This window comes from Lepisma saccharinum, chromosome 7, assembly GCF_977018435.1.
Source record: "Lepisma saccharinum chromosome 7, izLepSacc3.1, whole genome shotgun sequence".
Taxonomy (NCBI): domain Eukaryota; kingdom Metazoa; phylum Arthropoda; class Insecta; order Zygentoma; family Lepismatidae; genus Lepisma; species Lepisma saccharinum.
Genome location: NC_139235.1, coordinates 4,484,375 through 4,496,381, shown reverse-complemented (window position 1 = coordinate 4,496,381; position 12,007 = coordinate 4,484,375).

Genomic DNA, 12,007 nt, shown 5'->3' with positions numbered 1-12,007 from the left:
ATGTGCTAGATTGATTTTTCCACATGGGTATACTACAACAATATACCATACATGTTCATAATAAATAGTATTTATATTGAAATTTATATTTTTCCTTTTGAATAATGTACCTAACAATATGTTAAAAAAAAATACCCTTTGTTGTACAAATTATGACAACGCAATGCTTTAGAAAACTCAATTTATTTCCATTTCTTGTCAAAGTGGCATAGCTCCCTCTCTCACTAGACCCCTCGATTTATATATATCTCTATATAAATATGGCTGTAATATACATTGTATACACATATATGCATAACAGCAAAACTAGAAACAATTTGGGCTAATTAACAACAAACACAACAAACACCAATGTTTGTTACATCACAGTTTATCTTTGCAGCTTATAAAATCTTTTCCTGTTCCCCCGTTCGGCTGAAGAGTTCAATGAACTAATCGATGTGGAAGTATACACAGGTAATACATTTCTTTGCAGTTTTTTTTTTTTTTGTCCTTGTTTTCCATTTAGAAGGGTACACCTTCTCTTTGGTAAGTGAATTGTTTTCATAAATGTTTTCCCTTCCAAGGTGATGGTCTAAGTGTTTTCAGTAATGAAGTGGTACATATTTACTTATTCTGAGGGTAGTTCACTTAGATCTTATTTATTCAGTAGTGGGAATATTACTTCAATTAGGAAAGTAATAATTTGCTATGGTGCGGCATGTGTTGGATATATCACGTGCCGTAGTTCCGGAGGATGATGGATATTATACAGCTGGTAGTCAGGATGCTGTGGATCTATCAGGAAGGTGTACATGGTTAAGAGATGCTGTAATGGTGTGCAGTGGTATGTGGGAGGGCAGTCGTGTAGAGCATCTTCGTACATTGTGCTAAGAAGTTGTGGATGGTGCGAGTTCATTCGACCAGTTATATATTTGTGACGGATGGCTTCGATGTGGGTTGTGATTTCGGGAAAGGTTATCTTTGCAGTTTTTTTTTTTTTTTTTTTTTGTCCTCGTTTTCCATTTAGAAGGGTACACCTTCTCTTTGGTAAGTGAATTGTTTCCATAAATGTTTTCCCTTGCAAGGTGATGGTCTAAGTGTTTTCAGTAATGAAGTGGTACATATTTACTTATTCTGAGGGTAGTTCACTTAGATCTTATTTATGCAGTAGTGGGAAAATTACTTCAGTTAGGAAAGTAATAATTTGCTATGGTGCGGCATGTGTTGGATATATCACGTGCCGTAGTTCCGGAGGATGATGGATATTATACAGCTGGTAGTCAGGATGCTGTGGATCTATCAGGAAGGTGTACATGGTTAAGAGATGCTGTAATGGTGTGTAGTGGTATGTGGGAAGGCAGTCGTGTAGAGCATCTTCGTACATTGTGCTAAGAAGTTGTGGATGGTGCGAGTTCATTCGACCAGTTATATATTTGTGACGGATGGCTTCGATGTGGGTTGTGATTTCGGGAAAGGTTATTCGCTCGTACAGTAGTCGTGTAGGACTTGGTAGGACTACTCTGAAGGCCAAACGAAGAGCATGTCTTTCCATAACTTGTAGTTTGTGATAGAATGAGTCTGGGGCTGATATCCATGCAGTGTGGCCGTAAGTAATTGCTGGTCGAAGGAAGGCCTTGTAGGTATGTAGGACAACCTGGGAGTTGAGTCCCCAGGATGTTCCAATTAGCCGTTTGAGCAAGCTCAGACGATTTGTAGCTTTTTGGACGATGTTGAGCAATTGAGGTTTCCAGGTTAGCTTGGAGTCAAATATGACTCCCAGATATTTTGCAGTGGTGGCAGGCAGAATTGGAGTTCCCCGTATTTTGATGTTTAATAATGTTGGGTTCCTTTGGATCTTCGAGCGACAGCCTGTCTGTAGAAACACCAATGCTTGTGTTTTGAGAGCATTAATTGTGAGACGCCATGTGTCACACCATCTTTGGAAGGAGTTTATAGCTGGTTGGAGAGTTTTGTTTATAGCTTGGATGGTTGAACAACAGGCGAGAAATGCGGTGTCGTCAGCGAATTGGTAGATAGAAACTTGTGGGTTTTTTGGCATATCGGCAACGTATAGTATGTAGAGTAATGGTGATAAAGCAGCACCCTGTGGAACGCCAGAGTAAGGGAAAATGGGGTATGACATTGCTCCATTTACAGTGACATAGGCGACCCTATTTGTTAGGAAGCTGTGTACTAATCTGACATAGGAAAGCGGTAGGTGGAATTTATGGAGCTTGTAGATGAGCCCAGTATGCCATACTTTGTCAAATGCTTTCTCCAGGTCGAATAGTACTAGGCAGGATGGTTTGGATGTGTTGAAATGATTTGTGATGCGAGTCGTTAGTTTTAATAAATTATCAAGGACACTGTGTTGAGGTCTAAAGCCTGCTTGGTGCGACGGAAGTAAACTGTGTGCTTGTAAGTGCATGTGTATGCGTCGAACAATGATGCGTTCGAATATTTTGCTAAAGGTTGATGTGAGCTGAATAGGTCGATAGTTTGTTGGGTTGGTACTATCTTTGTTTGGTTTTGGGAACATTAGAACCTTTGAAATCTTCCAGTCTGTCGGGTAGTGTCCTGTGCGGAGGATAAAATTGTAGATAATGGCCAGAAAGGACAGCAATGCAAGCGGGGCCTGTTTAATCAATACGTATGTGATATTGTCCAATCCGGGAGCAGTGTTTCTCTTCGTACGCACAGTATTGATAATATCGTCTGTTGTGATAGGAACAGTTAGAGCATTTGTAGGATCAATAGTGTGCGTATTACTGGGTTGCAGTTGCCTGTTATTGGGGTTTGTGACTCTATCAATTTTGGTCTGGAGACGGAGATTTGGAGCTAGTTGCGGTGTCGGAGTGAAAGTGTCTTGCAAGGCATTTGCGAAGGCATAAGCTTTTTCAGTGTCTGTGTTTAGAGCTGCGTCCTTGATTGTTATCGGATAAGGAGTACTACTGGATTGTCCAGTGAGCACCTTGAAACGTTTCCAGTATTTTGTGGGATGGCTTTCGTCACTCAATTGGTTGCACGTTTCAATCCATCGACGTTGTTTATAAGCTTTTATATAGTTATGAACTGTACGCAGCCATTGACGGTGTAAGTTAAGGGATTCAGGATTTCTGGTCTGGAGATAGTCCCTGTATGCTCGTCGTGATGCTGTGATTAGGTGAAGATATTGCGGAGGTAGCTTTGGTTTGTAACTATTGAGAGTGGTCGTAGGTATGTTAGTGGTTGCCGCACTGGTAATCTGAGCAGTAAGATGTTCCACCGCCGTATCGAGTTCCTCTGAATTGTTTGGTTCTGGATGCGGGTGAGAAAAAGCATTCTGTAGCTTTTCACTATATGCCTCCCAGTTCGCTTTGTTGTAACACCAGATTTTTCGAGGTTGTATTGTACTGCTCGTATTGCGGTTACCAAGATTTAAGGTAATTTTCACTGGGTCATGGTCACTGCCGATGGAATCCAGCACAGATATGTTCAAGCAGGCACTTAGAGATGTAGATGTTATAACAACGTCAGGGGTAGTGTTACTTATGGGACGTGTGGCTCTGGGCAGTACATGGAATTCTGCTGTAGTGTTTTGGTCCAGAAATTGTAAAAAGTTTGTTTTGTCTTGCATGGTTCGACTATGATAATTGATGTCCGCTGCTATGATATAATGTTTGCTAAGGGTTTGGATATGTTGAAAGAATTGGTATGGAATAGTCTCCCCTGGTCTTACATAGATGGTAGCAAATGTAACGACCCGGGATGGAAAGTAGATTGTACTAGCAGTATGTTCTGGCAAGTGGAAGTGTGGTGGGAAGGTAACTGTTCGATATGGTAATTTTCTATCTACTCCAATTGCTGTGCCGCCGTTTACTCTTAAGCCCGGCGGGCCATCGTGGCGTAAGATGTTGTATGGTGGAATATGACAGATCATTTTTGGAGCAAGATAGGTTTCGTTTAGCGCAAAGCAGTGAACAGATTCTTCCAAGAGCAGGTGTTGCAATAAAGCTTTTCGTTTAGAAACGGATCGGATATTTAAAAATAGAAAATTATACATATTCCGTACTGCCATATTCAAAACCTTAAACCGCAGTTTCCAAGTGGGATATGTGGAAATGCACGTGAGGACCAGAGTATGTTGCATGGAGTTGCAAGTTGAAAATGGTTTTTGCCGATGCTGTTACTTGGGTTAATATGTGCGTTCTTAAAAATGGGTGCACATTTTGGAGAGTCAGTGTGAAGAAACGTATTAGATCTTCCACTGTTACAGGATGTCGTAGTGAGTTGTCAGGTTCCGTAGCAGTGTCATTGGTGCGCAGGGGGACTGTTAGGTCGGGGTGTTCAGGTATTGCTTCTGGCTTGGCTTTGCATTTGTAGCTGTATGTAGGATGGTTTTCCGTACATGTGACACATTTTGGTGGAGCAGTTTGGTTTTGACATTCTTTGGTTGAATGGGGTCCTGAACAGTATCCGCATTTATCTCGGTTTGGACATGCAGCGGTAGTGTGCTTGTTATACTGTTGGCATTTTTCGCACCGCAATGGAAGAGGTTGTTGAGAACGGGATGGTTCAACTTTGTACCTGCGTCTGTATATGTATGCTCCACTGTGTAGTAGTGTGTCTACAGCATTTTGTGAGTCTGTTAGGACCCGCACCATGTATGTGGGTCCGTTGTTATTGCGAATACGGATACATTTGCGGATTTGTACACCTTCGCATTCCAGTTCCTCAAAGATCTCCTCGTCTGTTAAGACAGGTTCTACACCCCTGATGACTACTGATAGTAGTGGGGATTTATGTGGTGGTGGTGGTTGTTTTTGAGTGGAAGCATTTAGTGTTTGGATGTTTGCTTTGGCTCCATAAATTTCAAAAGAAGCTTTGTTTCTAATTAGTTTTGCAAAGTCTGGATCTGGTGATTTCAATATGATGCCATTACGGGTGAACAGTATTTGTGCAATTTGTGCCCTTGGTACATACTTAGATGTTTGTTGGAACACATGTTTTGCTGTATTGAATTTGGTGTCGTAATTGGTGAGCAGGAAGTTGTATAAGCTGTTATCCTGTTGTTTGGATTTTAGTTGGGTTGCATGAGCTGTATTTCCTGTATCTCGTTTAATTGGTGATCTAGATCGTTGACGTTGAGGTAGAGGTAATCCTTCATAGGAATTGCGACGTCGGTGTTTTGTGGAATAGCTGGACGTTTGCATTGGATCATTGGTACTTCGTGAATCGAGCATCGTCTCGGAGTTTGGACCGTCCGTCCGTTTAGTACCTCCGGTGAAGGTTTTCACCCCTTCTCGCTGTCGTAGCAGCGTTGCAGGAAGACCATGATGCATATCAGAAGACCACAACCGTGAGTTGTTTATATGATCCAATAGAACAAACGCAAATCCTATGGGAAAAGAGGCACAAACTCAAACCAACTGACAACTCAATCCAAATTCCAAACTAATTGTAGAGCCCAAGACAAAAGAAGAGGAAGGATGAAGGTAGTAAGGGAAAACAGTTTCAAAAAATAGTGCAAGTCGTATGTCTGCTCCACTCAACGTGTTCAACCAAAAAGGTTCCTCGCAATCACCTAACCACCGTATAGGCACAATTGGTACCGTTTGTCCGTTCCAGACTTACGGCTTCCACCTGGAATAATTGGCCCACGATGCGTGACACAAGAGAGACCGACTTACGATTACCTATACCTTGATGATCTTTGCAGTACTTAGCTCCTAATTATATAGTCTGGGGTAAAGATATTTATCATGGGAGTTTCACTTTTATTCACCACTTTTATTTTCTGATCTTTGTTGCAACTTCAATATTCACACATCTTTCGAAGGATAATAAAACACATTTTTTCACTAATTACAATCAAAGTTATCCTTATTTATGTTACTAAAACTTATGTTTATTTTACATTTGAGTTGCACTGCCATCTATTGTACACTGCATGAAATAAAAGCTTTGGTGCTTTATTCACACTGGAATTCATTCCACTGTATTTCAGTTTTATTTCATTTTGTTACTATTGTTTATGTTTAATAAGTATCTCTATTGTTATATTAAATGGGTGTGTTATATTGTTTTATTTTTTAAAAAATTCATCCTTATCACATGCATCAGGCTTACGTCAAGCTTGCCATGTCAAGCTTGCTTTGACAAGCTAAAAAAAAGCTATCGCAAGCTTGCCCCAAGCTTATGTGCTATCTGGGCAGTGTCAGGGATGCCTTGACCCATTGTTTCTGTTCTTCTCTGTTCTTGGCTCTCTTCTTTATTTCCTCTTTATTCCTTCTTTTTCTTCCTATTTCTTCAACCATGTCATCATATGACTTCCCTGGTCTAATCCTGGAAGTCTTGCCTCCCAAGAACTGCTTGGGTCTCCTTTCCTCCTCCATTCTGGTTACGTCGCAAAAGCATGAATTTGTCTTTTGATGAGTTGGTTTAAAATTAATGTTTGCTCCAGCTCTTCCCTTATCCTTTCATTTCTTACTCTGTCTCTTCATGTTTCCTACTATCTTTCGGGAGCATTTCATTTCTAGTTGTTATCTTACTAACTTCCTTTCCTTGGCCAGTGGTAAAATGATTTATGACTCATTATATATATGTGTGTGTGTGAGAGAGAGAGAGAGAGAGAGTAGGAAGGATAAGGTACCACCAAGTAATTGCCGATGATACCTGCCTATACGTTCGCATCAAACTTCTGTTGAGGTCGTTGATGTGGGTGTCTTAATTGCATGGTTAGTCCTCTCCCTTGATATGACACCTCTTGATTACTTATTTTGGGGCCATATCAAAAAGCCTCGTTTATAAGGTACTGGTGGACGACCCAGAAGCACTTTAGCTAGAATCCTTGTAGTGTCTGATGTGCTTCATGAGATGGTTTGAGTATTTGGGAGTGTGTGCCAGTGTTTCCTTTAGTGATACAGTGTGGGGGTACTCATTTCAGATAACTTTTAGTTTATCACAGCTTTACAAAATTACCATTATGTCATTGGTATATTGTCCAACTTATGGTTCCTCACCTTGAAACACCTGTACTGACTCAGCTCATACGCTTCATGCCCTCCAGTTTACAGGCCTCCCGAAAAAAATATCTCCCCATGACGATTCCAATTTCGGGATCCTGATCTGTCAATAAATTACAAGTGGTTCTGTATTAAAAGTTCTTGGAAAGGCCAGTTTTATTTATTCCAAACATGCAAAAACTATCGCCTCAAGTAGAGAAAGTGTGTAGAATTCGACATTTCTACATACGTATACTTAAAAGGCTAGAGACATGCCACTTAAACTGACATAATAATTCTAAGCTGTTCGGAAAAAAGCACTTATGTAAAAAAAAAAAAAAAAAAAAAAAGAATGCAATTTTACAGCAGACATTTAAAAACAAACATTACAGACATGACGTGTGTTGGATCATCAGTGATTAGAATCTTTACATTCCCAATTGCTGGCCCCCGTGGCGGCGTGGTTAGCATTTCGAATCCCGGACTGGGCATGGATGTTTGTGAGTGTTCATTCACCAATATAATCATATCATCACTCATCCCCAACTTCGCAAATTAGCCAAATGTAGGCCTATTTTTAATAGTACCTGAAAACTGCAGTGTAACTTGGGGAGGCAGAACATGAACCTCAAGTTCCAGAAGGTTTAAAAAATGCCCCTAACATGGACATATTAATAAACCTAGAAATTTGGGCAGGAGGATTTTACTGTCTGAATGTGCTCATTTGAAACAATTACTTAGTTTAGTTTAGTTTATTTGCGTCCAAGGACTACCGGTGTGTACAAATTACAGTACATGGTAATATAGGACATGTCAATACTTACATTACAATACAGGTACATTAATAGATTTTACAAATACAAAATATATAGCCAAAAATTGTAAAAAATTGGGTCTTACTCTGCTATTATATCAAAATCACAAAAAAATATAACATGAGAAGATATACTAATTACCCACTTTCATTTGACATTTAATTTTACAAGAATAATATGTGATTATACTACATTATGTACATTTGTCTTATGTAAAAGCCGCTTCCATGTATTCAGCTATAGAATAAAAAACATGCTTCAGAAGCATTGATTTTATCTTGTGCTTGAATATCATCAAGTTTGGTTCTTTCCTCACATCTTGTGGTAGTTTATTGTAGAGATCTATGGAAGAGTTTAAGGGACCTTTCTTACATAAGTTGAGGCGGCAGTGTTTTATGTGAAGTTTGTCTTTATTTCTTGTGTTTAGGCCATGTATTTCCTCATTTGTGGCAAAGTTGGAAATATTTTGCTTAACATAAATTAAGCATTCATAAATGTATATGCAGGGGAGAGTTAACACATTAAGTTTACGGAAAAGAGTTCTACGTGAATAAGTTTTCTTTACTCCAGCTACGATTCTTATAGCTCTTTTTTGAAGCATAAAAAGGACATTGGAGTGGCCCTTGTTACCCCAAACCATAATACCGTATCTTAGTAAAGCATCAAAGTTTGCCATATAAAGGCACTTTACAGTTTGGGTGCTTGAGATGTCTACCATTTCTCGAAGGGCATAGCACACACTACTTAATTTTGATTGTAGCGTGTTTACGTGTTCTGTATAGCTAAGGTGTTCATCCAGAATGATACCCAGAAATTTTGAATTTTTGTTAGGCTCTAGTTGCGTATTCCCAGATATTAGATTGAGGCTTATTTGGTTTCTGGTTTGGATTGTAGAAAATGTAATGTAATTTGTTTTTTTGCTGTTGAGGAGTAGATTATTATTTAAAAACCAGTCATCTAATTTGTTTAATACGTTATTAGCCTTAGATTGTAGAGCATCTTTGGAAGTGTCTGTTACTATAATATTTGTATCATCAGCATATAATATTGCATTTGCCTCAGGTATAACATTTGGTAAATCATTTATGTACATAAGAAACAAAAGAGGGCCAAGAATACTTCCCTGAGGCACCCCACATGTTACACTTTCCATGGTGGAGTGTTGATGTGTTACGTATCCTTTTGCTGTGGTGTGAGCGATTTCTACAATTTGCTTTCTATTGGTAAGATAAGATTGAAACCACTTTTGTGGTAGTCCACGAATACCAAGTTTTTGAAGTTTCCACAGCAATATCTCGTGATTTACAGAATCGAAAGCTTTTGATAGGTCACAAAAGACTCCTACCGTGTGATTACAATTATTCAGAGATTGTGTGACACATTCTACTAAGTCTGCTAACGCTGTTTTCGTGCTTCGTTCGGACCTAAAACCATGCTGCGACAAACTTAAGATTGAGTGTTTACTACAGAAATTTTCTACTCTCATCATTATTGCATGTTCAATAATTTTTGAGAAGACTGAGAGTTGGGAAATGGGCCTGTAATTTGATAAATCCTTTGGGTCATTTTTCTTCAGTAATGGTTTAACAACAGCTATTTTTAGCCTGTCTGGGAAAATACCCTGTTCAATGGAATTGTTTATTATATGTAGTAATGGTTGACATAGGGAACTATAACATTTCTTAATTAGGAAGTCTGGTATTTCATCAATGCCGGAAGATCGTTTGTTTTTTATACGCCTGAAGATTATCTTTAATTCCTGTTCAGTAATGGGGGAAATGAACAAGGATTTGTCATTCACTGTTATGTGTGTAGAACATTCTTCTGGAGCAGCCGTAAACCCATTCCTTCTATTTGGAACTGCATTTACAAAATACTCATTGAAAGCATTCGCAATATTAGGGGGATGTTGGACTTCTTTTCCATTAATGCATATCACCATATTATTACCTAAAGATTGGTGTTTTGTTGATGCATTTCTTATAATTTCCCACATTGTTTTACATTTATTGTTTGAATTATTGATTTTACGGTCATTATGATTAATTTTTGATTGGTGGAGTACATTTTTATATATTTGCTTATACCTCTTGTAATATTTCAGAAAAGATGGATTGGGATTCACCTTACTTTCAGAATGGAGCATTTTTAGTTTTCTACTTGAGATTCTGATTCCGTTTGTGACCCATGGTTTACACTCGGTGGATATGTTTACTTGTTTAGGTGGAAAACATTCATTGTGTAACAAGATAATTTTGTTCGGAAAGAGATTAAATTTTTCGTTTGTGGAAGGTAACTTATAAATATCTTCCCAATTTTCGCTGTTTAGTTTTCCAATAAACATGAGTATAGAACCTTCATCATATTTACGTTTCTGCATTTTTAGTGGCTTTCTATGATATTCAGTAGCTTCTCTTTTACATGTGAGACATAAAAATTGTGCTTCATGGTCGGAGAAGTGGACTGATATGTTTTCACATTGAAACTCTTTTGAGTGTACACTTATTAACATGTGGTCTATGAGGGAGAGTGTCTCTTTCGTTATGCGCGTGGGTGTAGTTACAATTTGCTTTAGGCCAAAAGTGTTTATTGTGGCTTCAAAGTGCAGTTTCCGTCCTGTATTTTTTAGAAAATCAATGTTTAGGTCCCCGCATACCAAAATTTCACATGTATAACTTTTTAATTCATCTAACAATACTGACAGATTTTTTATGAATATTGTATAGTCTGCATCAGGCGTTCTGTAGCAACATACTATTATTAAATTGTATTGTGCAAGACGTACAACACTAACTTCAAAATGTTTTTCTATAGGTCTCACAGTTTTGGGGACAATTTGTTTGGCAATTATATCATTTTTTGTAAATATGCCTGTTCCCCCTCGTTTTATTAGAGACCTTGATGAGAAACTAGCTAGGTGGAAATTTGGAATTTGAAGGTAAGTAATTTCATCTTTGGATAGCCAGTGCTCAGTAACACACAGTACATGTGCATCTAAACATTCATCGGTTAGGAGCATTTCTAAATCTAACACTTTGCCTGTAATACCTTGAATGTTTAGATGCACAATATTGCATTGTATAACTCTCTTTTTCATTTGAGAGAAACTAATGGGTGTAAGACATTGTTCCTTAGGTTTAACATTTACAATATTTGTTGCATTTTTACATTTTACAATAAAAAATCATCTTTAAATTTGCCCGGAACACTCCTTATTCTGTCGGATGTTCGTGCAGATGGTTCTTTTTGTTTTACATTAACTCTTTTATCATTTTCCACTTCCTTGTCTTTTTCATCTTTTCTCACTTCACTGTAATCTTCATTTTCTTCACTACCATTTTTATCACTTACCATTTGACTGCATTTTTCACCATTCATCACAAGACAGACTTTTCCGCTATTTACCACATCACTATATTTCTTTCCATTTACCACTTCACTTCCCTGATTATTTATGGGGTGCCATTTCAGTTCAATAGGATTGCACTTTCTTCTTTGGTTTATAATGTATTCAGTTATCACCGTACCTATTGCTTTTGACACCTTTTCTTTTCCAGATCGGTTCAGATGCATGCCGTGATTTGTGAAATTGTTTCTCTCTAGCCTGCTTACATCAACAATATCGACATTACTAAAGTTTTTGCACAGGTGTCTGATATTCTTGTTTGTCTCTTTTATGGCCACATTAACACAAGATTCCGGTATGAGATCGTAAAAGGGATCTCGCTAGACTTAACTTATGGCCATAAGAGTTATTTATTTTGTCTTGTACGTACGTGATATGCTTGGTTACTTTTATATTCTTTATTATCAATAATCAATTTATATGATCATAGCAAATTCGAGTTCTTTGCTTACATATTGAGACTGTTTGCTGTTCCACAACTTTGCTTAATATTTTTTGTCCGTTTGACGCCTGATTTCGATGCTACGAACACTCTAAAAGCGAAATTGTATCCTGAATGTATGTGCTGCACAGATTCGCTGGTAACAGTACCGTAATAAATTTTTATATGACCTGCGTATAAATACGTGCTTTGTATGGCTGAACAAGTCTCACAGTAAAGTAATTTTGCATTGAGTAAAATTTATAAGCTTCGTAGAAAGTCTTGAACAAAAGCGAGGGTCTGAAACACCAAGTCTCGTCCCCCCCCCCCACTTTTTGTCACTTTGGCCCCCGCGCTATGCTAAACCATGCCTACCAAGCGAATTGAAAGTAATCTGTCC